The sequence below is a fragment of the Amblyomma maculatum genome, chromosome 5 (assembly GCF_055883805.1).
Source record: "Amblyomma maculatum isolate TAMU_Amacu chromosome 5, ASM5588380v1, whole genome shotgun sequence".
NCBI classification, from domain to species: Eukaryota; Metazoa; Arthropoda; class Arachnida; order Ixodida; family Ixodidae; genus Amblyomma; species Amblyomma maculatum.
In genome coordinates, this window is record NC_139348.1 from 79,558,221 (window position 1) to 79,570,908 (window position 12,688).

General features: G+C 44.5%; 1 pseudogene; it reads left to right on the forward strand.

Moving 5' to 3' along the window:
* Positions 1-5,969: 5,969 nt before the first annotated feature.
* LOC146188567 (sodium-dependent glucose transporter 1A-like) overlaps positions 5,970-12,688 on the forward strand; it is a 38,520-nt pseudogene continuing 31,801 nt past the window's right edge.

The following is a 12,688-nucleotide window of genomic DNA, read 5'->3' on the forward strand; positions in this document are numbered from 1 at the left end:
AGCATATAGTTGCAGGCGCGTGGTCAATTTAAGGTTGGGGGTTGTGGGGAACGCTCTTCCATCGTCCCCTTTAAACTCGGCTTTCCCCTTGGTGGGTACCCTAGCTAACTTTAGATGGTGACAGCGTGGATAGTTAGCGTTAACTAATTATCAAGAGCTGACGCCAGCGTCGCGACAGCACGAGCACCAAGGAAGGCCTCGTCCCTGTGCACGCGGGGAAAGCCCGTTTTTCGGCCCAGGGAAGTTGATGTGAGCGGATGCATCCTCGCGGCACAAGGCAGTAGCCGGAGAGGCGAAACCTCCCGCAACTTTTCCCGCTTGCCCGTTTTGTCCGGCCACGGAGTTTATCTCCTGCCCTAGCGTGGGCGAACATTGGCCTGTAGCCTTGCATGTGAGTGGGACGCTAGATTCATTAGCGTGTCATATTGCTTGCTGGCGTTGTTGTTATTAAAGAAATAAATGACTGTTTGTGTCGACACGTGTTGTTCCTTAGTTTCCAAGAGCACGGCTCGCAGTGATCGGCGTGCGCTCAGTAGCGCACGCGATAACTGGGTGGGGTCGGCGATTTGGGCTATCAGCCGCGACTAAGTTGCAAAAAGGCATTTATCCCCTTTAAAAACCCCACAATTCTTAGCATGGTGGTTGAAATCTTGGAAAATGTTTTCTTTTTTTTCAAGAAATGCAGCCCTCGTATTTCGCAGCTCTGAGCCAGCCATATTTTCTATCGAGGCAACCAAGGCTGCCGAAGCTTTCACACAGGCTGACTACTGCCGGGGTCAGCCTGTGTGAAAGCTCCATCTGATTTTATGCAGGGCCTTCGTGTACAATGAACAAATATAAGCCATCTCTATAAATTTCATCACGGATGCAGCAGTACGCAGGCGTTTTCCGAGGCATAAACTTGGTACAAGGAGAACTTGCACTTCCTCTGTCACACCGCGCTATAAAGCAAGGCATGTGAAAAACTTAGCCATGGGGGATGCATAGTGGGAAAGCGCCGAAAACGAAAGATGCCGAACCAAAACTGGCTTCCTGAAGCACCTCCAATTGCATACTTTCTTTGTGTTCTAACTAGTTTGTCCGTTTCCATCTTTTATTTTTGTATGATAAACGTGCAGTATTAGTTTCAATAAAAACAACTTCAGGGATCAGGCGCGTAGCCATGACGCGCATTTGTCAGCCGCCTACGTGCCTTGCGCGTCGTGCCATGCGCGTACTTACAATAGTCTGCGACGGCGGTACATGTATTCTATCTCTTGCTTTTTTCTACCTTACAGTTCGTAATATTAAACTCAAAATTAAAAAAGCAGGCGTGAGGTAGGCACTTAATGTGAAAAAAAAAACAATCGATGTTTGTTAGAGCTACCGAAATGAATTCCTAGAGAAAACATGCATATAAATAGAACCGGTCAGATGCCCATATAAGGAAGTGTGGGAGTATAAAGTAGTTGTAGCACTCATTCGTTGGTCGTATAGACGTAAGGTGGCAGCAGCAATCATCGTATAGCATGCAGTTGTAGCAGTTGTATGGAGCGTTTGTCCTCCGCTGGGCGCAGACGCGTGACGGTGATTACGATAATTTACAGCCTTGGGTTCCTTTTTTCCAACCTATATTCTGTTTTTCTGATAGTAGAGCCGATGCGATATCAGTTGTGAGCCACTAGTAAGCATCAGAAAACAAGACAAGAGAATTTCAGAGCAGCAAAGCGCAAGTCATTTATTGAAAATAAAAAAAATTTAAATTAAGGTACAACACACTACGTGTGGTTCGGAAATTGGAAGTGATATCCTCCACTTACTCGAACGCTGTGCATTCTGCGTCAGCACAGCTGTTGGTTCATGGCGGCGGCACTTATTGTTGTTCTTTACTTGAATATTATATTGGTGAAAATATAGCCAACGTAAAATGATGCACCCTAATATAAGCAGTGAATAAATTTATTCACATGCGCCGCATAAAATCTACAAGGATAAGTTTAGAGGCCGTGAAGTTCGATGTACAAAAATGGGCGCTGGTAACAAGAGAAAGCACACACGTGTCGATGGTCAAAAAATGACGGTGCGGAACGCATGCAACAGTGGATTCGTACGCGGTGCATTATTGCGCACTGCTGCACAAATTGCACCAGCGCACCTTCACAAAAGAAACACCAATAAACACGCTGCTCTAATCGGTTGATCAAAACATCAGATTGCATTTGCATGCAATGGCTGCCAATTATAGTAACGTTAAAGGTGCGAGTTAAAGCATCTAATTCTCGTGAGATGTGTTGCAAACTTTAAGCGTTTCGCATGCATAATTAACGTCGTGAATTTTAGATTTGCGTTTCATTTCCAGCCGTCTTCCCTAAACACAGATTCCCATTTAATTCGACGCTTTCTCATCGAGAAAACGAAATAGCCGCTGTTCCCGTGATATGCATTCAGCACACATGAAAAGTCGACCAGTTGTAATAGTTTGTGGATATCTCGGTGCGTCTCAGAGCGAGTGACAGTATTCCCCTCTATCACCAAAAAAAAAAGACTACAAACTGTTTGCGAGCAGGAGGGATGTTGCTACAGTGCGCTAAATGAAATATCCGCACAATATATCCCCGTTTCGTCAAATTATTTGAAATATCACTCCCCAATACAAAGAACATATCTTAAATACTACATGATATCCGCCATGACAGTCCACCCAAGACGGGTGACCCAAGATGATGTCGCGAGGGGCCAAAGGCGGCGGGGTCAAATGTTGACCAGTGCTGGAGTCAACCAAACTACATGAGCATTCCCTAAAGACCCCTGTGCAATTTCATTTACAGCCAGCCGCCGCACTGCTTCAGTGGCCGCAATGTTTACCCGCTGAACGCAGTGACGTAATTCCGTCTCCTCAACGATAGGGTCCCGCAACTTCTTTCGGGTCGCTGGTTGCCTCTCAGCGGGTTAAGCAGCGATTGTTACCGAAAGGTGTGTCTAAACGCAGCCTAAAGGCAACATACACTCACTAAAGGCAGGAAATGAGTACGTTGAAAAGAAATAAATAGTGTTAGCGTTGCATGCTGTTGTCTCGTGGCTGTGTTCACGGTTGGTTTTGTAGCTATAAAGAAACAAAAACATCATATCATGCAACCTAAAGGGGAGCACCCCGCAGGAAAGATATTGGTAGCTTATTTTAACGTGGCAATTTAAAAAACAAAATCAGAAAAACGTTACGAGCACAGGATTCGAACATATATTTTGTTCGCTAGGTGCTCAGGTATGTAATGTTGATCCATTGCGCCACTGAGGCAAAAAAAAAACGGCAGGCTTTTAATGCGATCTTATTCATTTTTACAGTCTTTCCGTTATCTGTCACCAGGTGGCGGTGGCGCTGCTCAGGGGACCCAACCGTTGAGAGAACGGAATCACGCAACGCAGTGTCATCTTTCAGAGCCAACAAGGAGCAAAAACTCGCGTGCGCAGTTGCTAACGTACATGTTGGTCGACATCAGACCCAAATCGACGAGGCAGCTTCTTTCGTAACTTACGTGTAGCTTGGTTGCATTGAACCCGACTTACCTAAAGCACTTCATATTTTGCTTTCTCGTGTATTTTTTTTTCTCTCTTTTGTGGGTTGACTTTATTGCGCTGCTTCTATTTTTGCGATTATGTCGCAGCTTGCAGCGTTTCAGAGAAGACTGCTGTTCTGAAGATTTTTTTTTTTATTTTCCCGGCACAGCTGTTCGCGGTGCCGATGCCACCGAACACATCCGTCGTTTATCATGCTGACCGTGTTGGTCTCGTCTTCTGTAGCGGCTCAACATCATACCTGGGGGCCCTGCGTTATCGAGAAACAGAAAGTGGTGAGCATCGTATTATTACATAAGCATTTACATATATTAAAATGACTTTGGATATTTCCCACGGAGATTTCACTTGCATGAGCTACGCAGTGCAACCGGTTCTTATTGGCAATAAAGAAACTGTATTTCTAGGTAGCAATTTTATCCAGGCTTCATTAAAGGGTTTCACCGTAAATACGTAACTCCAGGCTTCATTTGCAGCAATAAGACATCTAAAAAGTATATTTCCTTCAGCAAATTAAATTTAAACAGATAATATACATATTTATCGTCTGGAAAAACCAACACAAGGTTAGAAAAGCTTTCCTGTATATGTGCCCTTTGTTTTCGACCATTTCGTTGCTCAAAATGCCGTCTTAGTTACGTGAAAAAAAGCCCGGATTCATGGTGAGTTCTCGGTGAATTCCATGACACAGACGATTAACAAAACTCAAAATCTTCCTTGCAGGCAGCGGGATGGTGCCCGATATTGAAGCATTTTGTTACTGATTCTACGTTCTCATTTGCAATTTTTCATTTGCGTCACAGCAAGTAGAACGCATAGCCCAGCTTCTAGGCATTATTACTCCATACAAACGCAGCTCATATGCCTTAGTAATGCGTCAGGGGTCTTAATGTACTCGCCTGAGATAGGGTTAACACTTTTGAGGCTTGTTTTAGAAGCATGCAGCATAATACAATGTACTCAAACGCTTGCAATGTTCGGTCACAGCGATGTACTTTTTTGTGACAAACGAGCACGTAACAGTCGGACAGGGCACAAACATTGACTTATAACTATGAAGAAACGCGACTTCTTTTAGCATCTGCACCCCACTTAAGACCACATACCTCCCAATCATTTTATTGAGGAAATCTCAAATGACAGCTAAGACTTGTAATCTAATCACATTCTTAACATGTTCTGTTCCTTGTCTCTTAGTGCAATAGAAGGCGTGATGATACCGCTGTCGCTCAGCATATCTATTGACGCTGCCTCGATAATTTCTCGTAGTAACCTTTCTTTATGTCTGACAATTGCTTTACATTTGCTCAGCTCAGGTGTACAGGTTTTTGAGGTGCAGTCTCTGCAATGAATCCCCAGGTTTCCGTACGCCTGCTCAAAATTCATTTTACGTTGTAGAAGTATTTCATTCATGCACCTGCCGGTCTGTCCTATGTACTCTTTTCCACATGTCACAGGAAGCGAATACACGAAGCCTTCGGAATATTCTACAAATGAACGTTCTGCATTGTACGCGCTGTTTTCTCACAAATAAATAACCAACCCGCCCAAGCTGCCGTCATGACGAGTGAACTTCTTGCTCGTGTATGAACTAACCTAGGAGCAAAGCACTTTGATTATTATAAAAGCACCTATCGGACAGGTTGCACTGGTATTCTGAAACACCTTACATATGAACGGCGCGTTTTCTTTCTAACATTGAGCGTTTCGTCGGCTTCGGTATCGTGCTCTCGTGTTGCTAATATTATGCGGTCAACGGAGATGCCCACCACCTTGCTCACGCGTGTACTCTCATGAGAGAGATTGAGGGCCAAAATTGGTGCTTCTCGTACATGGTTCATCGTTTGTCATATTGTGTTCTGAGTTTGATTATGTTTCTTTTAGAGATTCGTGCCTTGGCAGGAGCACAGCCGCGTTTTATTTATCTTTATCTGCCAAGCAGACAAATATATTTTATATTCTTCAATCAAGTGAATTTCCGCAAATAAGCGGCTAGTTTTATCTACATATTTTTGAGACAGTACTTATAGTGGAATAGATAACACACTCCAGACTAAACTCACAATTTGTTCACCTCGTTCTCACTATTGCTTAACCTGACGAAAAGATTCACCCCCGCTGTCACCAGTGTAAATTCGTACACAGCTATTTATTCTCCTTTTGGATAACTACTGAAAGGCGTTCATTATAAATGGCATTCTTCTCACAGTCTACTGCTTTCGATTCGTAATGATGAATCTCTTCTATTTTTATTCTCTCTGCAGCCAGATGCATTAGCGAGGACACCGAGCACATAGCGAACTTTTGTGCAAAGTTTAGTTCAGCATTTGCTGCCTGTCGTGGCGTTCCTAACAATCCTGAGAGGCTTGAGTTCCTTCCTAGATCGTCACCTTTCCAGAATATTAAAGGAACGTAGGATGAGCGGAAAAACCTCACCTACGGAATATGCTGACGTCCACTACCAGACTCAGCCAACTGCTGACCAACAGGGGTAAGTCGTATTATATCTCACAGTGGTTAATCGCTGTGTTTTACGCGAACGCCCTAAAGTGCATCAGTTTTTGCGAGACAAGATGCGCACTTATACGTAGACATGGCCTGTTGGTGTAACCATGCATGTTCTTTTTATGCCTTCTTTGTGTGCATTAAACAATTCATTTTTAAGTGAGAGAAAAACACGGCGTTAGTACTTTAGTTATGACAGCGGCTGATATTTTATTTTAGACTATTTATCGTGAAAATAAATGGTAAATAGCGCCATTAACGCTTCAGTTTCCATTATAGCGCAAATTACAGTGGTGCCAGCGAGTCAATAAAGCAACAGTTCTGCAGCTCCAAACTCATTCCTACGTGCCGGGCTGTCTTATATGTTATGCCACAATTATAAGAAAAAAGCTAGATTTGTGCTCAGGACGGATTGCTTTATGTTCCATAGCTAAACAAAGAAAGGAGGACAATATACACGCGCTTGTCATGTGTCGTGCCCCTCCTCCTTTGTTGCGCTACGAAACATCAAACATAACCACTAGCCCGAACCTTCACCCTTGCGGGAGGGCAGACCTATTTAAAAGATTGTGTACAACTCCAAACCGGTTTTTACCGTTCATACAGAATCGGTATGTAGGGTGAACCTTACTGACCATGTCTAGTACTATCTAAAACCGGACGGACTTGTCTACTATAGATCTCAAACTGGACAGACCTGTCTGGTATGAAGCTCATATGGCAAAGATCACGTCCGATAATCAAATCAAACTAGACACATCATATCCGATATGGATCGAAAGTTAGAATGTACACAGGTGTCGGGCTGTTTTATGTACAGGCGCGAGTGCTTGCACTCCAGTGTCCTATAAAAGTGGCTAGGTGGCGGATTTCGGGGTAATAGTTAGTTCAATATCGCCAGTACTATTTTTAGTGCACTCCTATTTCACAGCCGCGTTGTCGAACGCAGAGCTGCAGATACAGCAAGCACTCCACAACATGTAGAATGAGTCGCCGTTTAAAAAACAAAGGCGCGAAAGTTTACAATGAGAAGCCATTGAAGGGAGTTTTAAAATGCTCTTCATGATGATATACCAGCGGTACGTTGAAAATTGTGCAGGATGAAACGAACGCTGTTATTCTGAACCATTTCAAGGGCGTGAGCTAGGTTGGCATAATGAGGGTCCCAGATGGACGCAGCCTTTATTAGTTTACTATGGACAAAGCAAGGTTAAGAGAGCTAGGGGCGGAAGAAAAATTAAAGAGATAACCAAGCATGTGATTAGCATTGTTAATTCGCGTTAATGAGCAGTGACCAAGTGAGACCTGAAGAGATTTCATCGCCTAGGTAACTGTAGGAAGTTAAGGATTCGAGAACTGTTTTATTTAGAAAGTACAGTGTAGAAAATGATAAAATTCTGGAGACACATAAGAATTTACATTTAGAGGTATTTATATCCATTTTCCACAAATAACACAAGTTAGAGATAGCATCAATGTCATGTTGCAATGCTATAAAATCGTCGGAACTGTTAATTTCACGAAAGACAACAAAATCATCAGCAATCAAATTAATGTTACAGGATAAACAGTTAGGTAGGTCATTAATATTGATACGGGGCAGAAGGCTAGCACAGGAAACCACAGCAGGTGATGAGCAAGTGTTCACAGCACAGCAGAGCAGAACACAGCAGGTGTTAGGCAAGCCCGACGGTTCCTTCTGCTTCGTCGTCTCTCACTCTATTTTCTATCGTCGTCCTCTTCGGTGGAATATACGTAACAATATATATACGGAATAATAAAGTACCGAAGACGAAGCCCTGAGGCACACCAGAGCCAACGGACCTTAAGGAGGAGCTACGATTGTTGACACACACAAAATGGGAACGGTTATAAAGGAAGTGCTCCATCCAACTTAGAACGTTAGGTTCAATATTCAGTTCTGATAGTTTAATATTAGGAGGGTTCTGTGAAAAGTTGTTTTAAATGCTCTTTTGAAGTCGAGAAATAGCCAGCCAGCTTGTGAATTCCGATCAATGATAACGTGAAGATTGTGAGAGAACAACAGTTGTTTTTCACATGAGAGAGACTTTCGGAAACCATGCTGCGAGTTGGTAAAGGAGTTAGTTTAAAGAAAGTTCACAATATTTGAGTAAAGGATGTGTTCAGGTAATTTGCATCGTATACATGCTAATGATATCAGGCGGTAATGGAGAGGGGAATGTTTTCAACCTGATTTCCGGACGGTGACCACCTTCCCGACCTTCCAGTCAGCAGGATGAGCGCCGGTGTTGATGGACTGCTGGAAATTCCAGCAAAGCATGAGCGATGTATAGGTGCGAGTGCTTTTCAAAATCTGGGTAGTAATTAGGTCGAGGTGTACCAAATACTAAATAGTTAATTAAATCAGGCAATTAAGCTGACGTCACGCAACCTGAAGTCGAGCCACAAAAGGGCATAGGAAGAGACTGGAGCGCAAGTTGAAGGTACCACAGACCAAAATAGTTAATTAAGTCAGTCAATTAGGGTGACGTCAAGGGTGAGATGTCACGCTACCGGAAGTAGAGCCGAAAAAGGGCATAGAAAGGGATTGGCGCGCAATTTGAAAGTACCAAAGACTAAAATGGGTAAACAAGAAGTGAATTAAGCAACTAGAAGCAACCAAAAGCAACCAACAGCAGCATCCGGGCTTTCGCATTACTCCAATGCAGATTCTGCAGTGCACTTTAATTTTTTAATCATCTTGTTTCCCAAAGCATAAATAGCTTAGCACCCAGCCGCAAACTTTAAAGGGCTATAATGACCAAAATTTAATTTTAAAAGAACATTAATTGTGGCACACATTTATCAGACACAACAGCCTAAAATTTTTCAGACAAGTGCGAAGCAATTTACCGCCGCATACATCACGTTTGACACGGAGAGAACCTTCGTGACCACGTCGTTTCCACCCCTCACAAGATGGCGGACGCTGGCTTCACTGTTGGGCGCCACTTCACCTCAAGAAATTTTATATATAACCTACTTCACCCCTATACATTTTTCCTGAGTGTCAAAACAGCCGTCGTTTTGCAGCCATAGCGCTAACCACGAACGCGCCTATATGTTAATCTCCAAAGAAAGCGCCTAAATTTTTTCATTTTTTATACACAAACCCACGTCTTCTTTTCTCGAATTTGCAGTGAGCATGTCGTTCATTCAAGGACGCGGTCTCCACGCGCCGAGCTGTGGATCAACGTTGCGCGCACCTGCAACGTGAGCCTCGGCAATTTTGCAATTGTAAGTATTCGACGAACTGGTCAGCTTGCGAAATTAAGATGCCTATTTTAAGTTTCACTACTGTTCGATTTCTATAAATTAGTCGGCAGCAAAAGCCGGTATACACTACGGCTGGAATTGCTACAGTTCCCGAGCGGACGAGCATCACGTGACCCTGCGTCATTGGCTCCACCTCGTCCGCAGACGGCGAGCTTCCCCTGCCAAAATTGTCGAGGTCGTCTGCTGTGTTTATAGCATAAATACAACTAAGTGGGGCGACACCGGCGTTTTCATTTTCTTTTAACATAGTGTGAGCTCTTTATTAGTGTCAAGAATGCGGCGTAGTTGGCTTGCAATGCCGTCGCCTGCCAGTTTCCTCTTAAGTGCACAGTGCAGAAGATGCCTTCTCCGTGGCAGCCAAGCCAGTGATTGGCTATAATTTGGATGCAGCGCTCGAGCGGAGACAACTATTGTAACAATAATGCCGCGCCCATACCCTGTACTCTTTGTTGCCGTAGTGATCCGACATATTCGTTCGAATTCCATGAAGACCACTCTTCAAATTGAGAGCGGAACGCTTTTAGATACAAAGAGAGAGAACAAACCGGCAGTTGAGCCCGGATAGGAGAACAGCGTTTTCCATCCGCACCATCATCCTCCCGGCGCCTCGCCCGGAACCTTGTATGCCGTCCGCGGACGAGGCGGAGCTAGTGACGGCTGGTGACGTGGTGCTCCGTAAGCCGGCGGCTCTTGAGTCGTGTAAATCAGCCTTAACTGCAAATATTACTTGTTGTCCTCCAACTTCGTCGCACCAGGGGGTATTTTGAAGCGGAAGCTTTTTGAACATAGAAATTGCACGAGATAATAAGGCTCCCGACAATTAAAGCCTTGTATGAATTTCTTCAAGGCAACGGAAACATCAGCTTTTATGTTAAACAGGGCTAGATACACGGGCAGATAGGAAGAAAAACACACATTGCGCTTTCTATCTGTCCGTGTTTCTAGCGCTGATTTAACACAATGTCCAACCAACTCGCCCAACAAGCTACTTTGCTTATAAACAGCATCACGCAAAAGCATGCTTTCTACTGAATTCATATTTTTATGTACGAAGTTTGGTATTTAGTGCATCAGCTTTCTAAAACTGCCTTCAGCTGATAATAGGGAAATGCGGATACTAACTGAGGAAAAAAATTAGCCATTACATTCGAGCGTCAAATCTATATTGTGCAGAATAGCGTCCTGGTAAAACGCTGTTACTCTGTCTGAAGTAAAATATGAGCTAAGCCCCACAACATGCGCGTTACCACAGGTTCCTCGAATGCATTCGCAACAAACTTCCATGCGACTATAAAATATTACCTTCCAATAGTAGGTTCGAATCACATAAAGAGAATTTATTGGGTACATACATACATACGTGTGTTTATAACATGTTTTATTAGACACTCTACATTGAGATGTGTGATGACAAATGAACAAAACTAAAAACGTGAAGTGTGAAGAGACACTGCACATAATATACCTTATGTCGAGGAAATACGTCAAAATACTGTGAGCCCTCCATGGATCTTCTTTCATTTGTACATACCATGATCTTCTTCTTCCTCTTGTACATACCTTTTTTTACCTTTTATTATTCCTCTCAGAATATGACGAAAAAAATGTAAAAGAAAGAGAGAGGGAGCCCGGACCAGCAAAGCTTTGCCAGGCTTAATCCAAGTTAAGATAAAAGAAAAGGAGCTAAACGCCCAAAATAAAAAATAATAATTTAGATGAAAAAAAAACATAGACATAAAAATGTAAAAAATGTACATTAAAGATACAAAAGGAAACAAAGATCACAACTGCCTAGTTACAATAGATAGATATATAAAATGGAAAAAGGATAAAGAAAGAGAGAAAAAGCGAAAGAAAAGCACAAAAAGATAAAGAAGTCCAGGAAAGAAGGAAGCAGAGAAGAAAATGTCCTTGAGTAGCCAGAAACTGCAAAACATACCATCATCATCGTCAAGCGGCGCCGGCTCCGGCGCGCGCTTGGGTTTTCTCCATCAGATTAAACGCTGACACGGCATACCTTGTCTTGCCTTCACGACCTTGCCGTCTGAACCTGGCCTTTTTTCACAAGTGTGGAGGTGGAATTCGATCTCCTTGCTGCCTTGTGCCCTGCCTCTCGCTGGAGCTGCGTTCCGGTCGCCGTTAACAACTACCATCGTCATGTCAACCGAGAGCAGTCCTGACCCGGCCGGACCCTCTAACTCGGCTACACCGCCGCCTCCGATGGTGCCCACACGACAACGCGACCCGCCGCTGTTCGCTGGTCGTCGCGACGAAGACGTCGATGACTGGCTTGACACCTATGAACGCTGCAGTGTCTACAACCGGTGGGATGATGTTTTTAAATTTCTGAACGTATCTATCTACCTTATTGAGGTCGCCAGAAATTGGTTTATTAACCGCGAGCCCCACACCACAAACTGGCCCACCTTCAAGCAGCAGTTCCGACATTACTTCGCCGACCCGGCTGTTCGGACGGAGATCGCAAGGAACAAGCTCGCTACCCGCCGTCAAGGTCCCGATGAGTCCTATGCGTCATACATAGAGGCCGTGCTGGCCCTCTATCGGCGTATCAGTCCCACCATGCCGGAATCTGAACGTGTACACCATGTCTTGAAGGGAATCAATTCAATGGCTTATAACACCCTAGTTGCCCAGAATCCAGCAAGTGTTGATTTCATTATATCGACCTGCTAACGCGTCGACCAGCTACAGTCCTCCCGATTGCAGCCCGGCTTCACTACTGCCCCGACCTCTACTGACCTCGATCTACGAGCCATGATTCGAGCGATAATCCGCAAGGAGCTCCAAGCCCTCAGCCCTTTCTGCCGGCACGGGTGCGATCATTCGTCTCCTTCTAACGATGCCCGCCTCCGCCACATCATTAAAGAAGAGTTGGCCACTATCAACCACCCTGTCACACCTGATCCTTTTGCACCTCGCCCAGCACCGACTTACGCTCACGTCGCTGCATTCCCCCACTCCGTTTGTTCCCCCACCCCAAGCACCACCCTACAATCACATCAACGCCATGACGACGGCTCAACCAACGCCACCCTATTACGCACCTTGGCGCCCCTCTCGCCCAGTGTGCTATTATTGTGGAATTCGAGGACATATATCTCCCACGAGGCGTGGTTATGACGCCTTCGAAAGTGACATACCTGCATATTATAAGCAACGACCAATTCACAGTCAACCTCGTCGATTCTCTCCACCGCCGGTATCCTCGTCTGAACCAAGTAGGGCTCATGTATCCCGACGCCGGTCCCCTTCCCCACACCGCCGCTCTATTTCGCCACTTCGACCAGCAACAACTGTTCCTGTCCGTAATTCG